Here is a 4,163-nt window from a genome sequence, read left to right as displayed (position 1 = left end):
ATATCCAGGTGTTAGAATGGCCAAGTCAAAGTCCAGACCTGAATCCAATCGAGAATCTGTGGAAAGAACTGAAAACTGCTGTTCACAAATGCTCTCCATCCAACCTCACTGAGCTCGAGCTGTTTTGCAAGGAGGAATGGAAAAAATGTCAGTCTCTCGATGTGCAAAACTGAGAGACAAACACCCCAAGCGACTTACAGCTGTAATCGCAGCAAAAGGTGGCGCTACAAAGTATTAACTTAAGGGGGCTGAATAATTTTGCACGCCCAATTTTTCCGTTTCAGATTTGTTAAAAAAGTTAGTCTCTGATGTCCCTCTGGAATGCTACCCTTGATCGGATTTCATCAACCTTGTTGTCAATAGACTGGACATTGGCGAGAAGAATGCTAGGGAGTGGGTGCACGATGTGCCCGTCTCCGGAGTCTGACCAGAAGCCCGCTCCGTTTCCCCCTTTTACGAAGTCGTTTTTTTGGGTCGCCGGCTGGGATTCATTCCCTTGTCCTGGGTGAAAGGCAGAACACAGGATCCGCTTCGCGAAAGTCATATTCTTGGTCGTACTGATGGTGAGTTGACGCTGCTCTTATGTTCAGTAGTTCTTCTCGACTGTATGTAATGAAACCTAAGATGACCTGGGGTACTAATGTAAGAAATAACACATAAAAAACAAAAAACTGCATAGTTTCCTAGGAATGCGAAGCGAGGCGGCCATCTCTGTCGGCGCCGGAAGTAGTCCAACAAAGGTGCATGGCCCTATTGAAGGCTCAAAGGCTGAACTCATTGTTAAAAATAAACTAAATTGAACTGTCACTTTTTCCGTAAAATAGTCGACAAATTGTACAGCAGTTTTCTTAGAATGTTCCCCTAAATGAACCTTATGAAACAAGTCAACCTTGAATTCTTGAAATTAGACATACATAAGTGACAGTGAATATGCCCAAAGTGTTTTCATAAACATCTTTATTTATCTACACATTAATGAGGAAGACTGGTGAATAGTTTGGATGGACGTTCCACTGCCATAAGAAATCCTTATTTTAGAGGAAGAGTTTGGCGCCACCGCATGGCAGTGGAAGGTAGACACAGAGGACTCTGCTTCAAAATCAAATCATAATGTATTTGTCACATGCTTTGTAAAACAACAGGTGTAGACTAACAGTGAAATGCTTACTTATGGGTCCTTCTCCAACAATGCAGAGTTAAATATCAATAATATAAATAACGAGAGGTTGAATAAATACACAGTGACATGCATACTTCAATGCATTGAGACTTACTAATGGTGTAAATGTGCTACACCACTGGGTACCTAAGGAGTAGGGATGCAAAATTCTGGGAACTTTCAATAAATTCCCTGTTCATTGAGACATCCTGTTTGACGGAGTCTGGATTTCCTGCTTATTCCTTCCTGATTCCTCCAAACACGATTTTGGAAAACCATGTAATTTATTGACATTTTCTGGAATTTTGCAACTCTACTAAGGAGATATACTGTCATATATAGTGAATATATATATATATATATATATATATCAGTGCCTGTTGATGGAGAGAAAAACCAAATCATATGTAAATAAGAATTAGTATAAACTGTACATCAGACTTTGTTTGAGGAGCACAACGCAGATATACAGTACAGTGTGAGCATCATCATTCCTGGTGACATCAATATCACACCCCTTGAGGTCACAGCAACATTACCATCAACATCAACTCTCCATAATATAATACCACAGTCATCCTTTGGACAAAACATATTGAAATACATCTATTGTAATCTTGTTTTTCCTAGGTCTAGTTTAGGCTAGAAGCGATTGGATACATCACGGCCGGATCCACCCAGCAAACCGATTCAGTCCGGCCAAGATTTATACCCCACAATGCCAGAGGTCTCTTCACAATCACCTATTCCAAAACAGACTATGGGATGCACACAGTATTACATAGAGCCATGACTACATGGAACTCTATTCCACATCAGGTAACTCATTTAAGCAATAGAATAAGATTGAAAAAACTCAGGTACAGACAAAACGGACACGCACACAAGCTCTAGCACACATACTCTGCACACGTACATTGTAATATTGTTGTACGGTGGTATTATACATTTTGCATTGTAGATATGTAGTGGTGTAATAATGTTATATGATGTACTGTTTTATATTTTGTTTTATGTAATGTAAGCGTCTTAATGTGTTACATGCTGACCAGACCGGACACGTCGCATGCGCGAGCGTCGCAAAATAAATGTAGAAATCCATTTTATTCAATTATTACACCCATACTGCTCGCGCGCCAACGAGCGTCAGCGACGCTAAGGGCTAAAATAGAACTCATTCCTATTTCTGATGCAGATCGCGCTGAAAGTCCTGCCTCTCCCATCTCCTCATTGGTTTATAGAAGCAGGTACCCACATGCCATCTCATTGGTTATACCCACATGGGTGGCTGAAAGACAAACTGTTTTGTGGGTAGTCGTGGTAATAAATACAATGAAAGTTTAGATGCGATCACCATATAAGTTAAACGATGAAAAAGCCTGGAAGGAGGAGAGATGACTAGAAACAATTCGTTTGGCCGTTTTATGTGTGGATTAATTGTCGGAGTAGAAGACCTTGTGCATTTCAGGTAAAATAACAACTCAATGTTTATATCCCAGGATAAATTAGCTAGCAACAGCAAGCTAGCTAAATCAGACAAATTAACGTTAGCTAGCAAGTGCAAGCAAACTAGCCAAATTGCCATCAATGTTTAATGATTTTCGACCTGTCCCCAAATTAATGTCATTGGTTCAGAGTTTGTCTTGATATTTTAACCTGCATGTCGTGATCACGTTTGGTGTGGGGGGGCAAAATACATTTATGCATGATAGCGCCCCTGCGCAGGCGGTTTGGGTTCGGTGTTAGGATCTCAGGAAGAGGCTAATGGGGATCCCTAATGAATTCAAATATTTATTGTGATCTTCTGGAGAAAAAAAAACGACATTGGAATGACTCAACCCAAATCTAAACTGTGTTGAAATGATAATGAACCTACATTCATTCTCTTCACTCTGTTCAGCTTGATAAAAGTCAAACAAAAAGGTAGACAGTCATGGAGCATGGAAAATTCTTGATGATCCAATGTGCGTGCATCTGCACACACATTGAGGCAAAGACTTTTGGAAGATGGCCTGGTGTCAAGAAGGGCAGCAAAGAAGCCACTTCTCTCCAGGAAAAACATCAGGGACAGACTGCTGAGGACTGGGGTAAAGTCCGATTGTTTGGGGCATCTGGAAAAAAACTTGTCCGGAGTAGACAAGGTGAGCACTACCATCAGTCCTGTGTCATTCCAACAGTAAAGCATCTTGAGACCATTCATGTGTGGGGTTGCTTCTCAGCCAAGGGATTGGGCTCACTCACAATTTTGCCTGAGAACACAGCCATGAATACAGAATGGTACCAACACATCTTCCGAGAGCAACTTCTCCCAACCATCCAGGAACAGTTTGGTGACGAACAATGCCTTTTCCAGCATGATGGAGCACCTTGCCATAAGGCAAAAGTGATAACTAAGTGGCTTGTGGAACATCGATATTTTGGGTCGATGGCCAGTAAAACTCCCCAGACCTTAATCCCATTGAGAACTTGTGGTCAATCCTCAAGAGGCGGGTGGACAAACAAAAACCCACAAATTCTGACAAACTCCAAACATTGATTATGCAAGAATGGGCTGCCATCAGTCAGGATGTGGCCCAGAAGTGAATTGACAGCATGCCAGGATGGATTGCAGAGGTCTTGAAAAAGAAGGGTCAACACTGCAAATATTGACTCTTTGCATCAACTTCATGTAATTGTCAATAAAAGCCTTTGACACTTATGAAATGCTTGTAATTATGATTCAGTATTCAATAGTAACATTTGACAAAAATATCTAAAGACACTGAAGCAGCAAACTTTGGAAATTAATATTTCTGTCATTCTCAAAACTTTTAGCCACGAGTACTGTAGTGGTGTGGAGTGGAGCAGTGTTAGATCCAGGGTTAGGTATTAGAGGTCGTCCGATTCTGATTTTTCAACACCAGTGCCGATTTATTGGAGGACAAAAAAATGTAGATACCGATTTAAATCGGATGATTTTTAATATATATATATTTGTAAATATGACATTTACAACAATACTAAA

Source organism: Oncorhynchus gorbuscha, linkage group LG23, assembly GCF_021184085.1.
Source record: "Oncorhynchus gorbuscha isolate QuinsamMale2020 ecotype Even-year linkage group LG23, OgorEven_v1.0, whole genome shotgun sequence".
In the NCBI taxonomy this organism is placed as follows: Eukaryota; Metazoa; Chordata; class Actinopteri; order Salmoniformes; family Salmonidae; genus Oncorhynchus; species Oncorhynchus gorbuscha.
Note: the sequence above shows the minus strand (reverse complement) of the source record.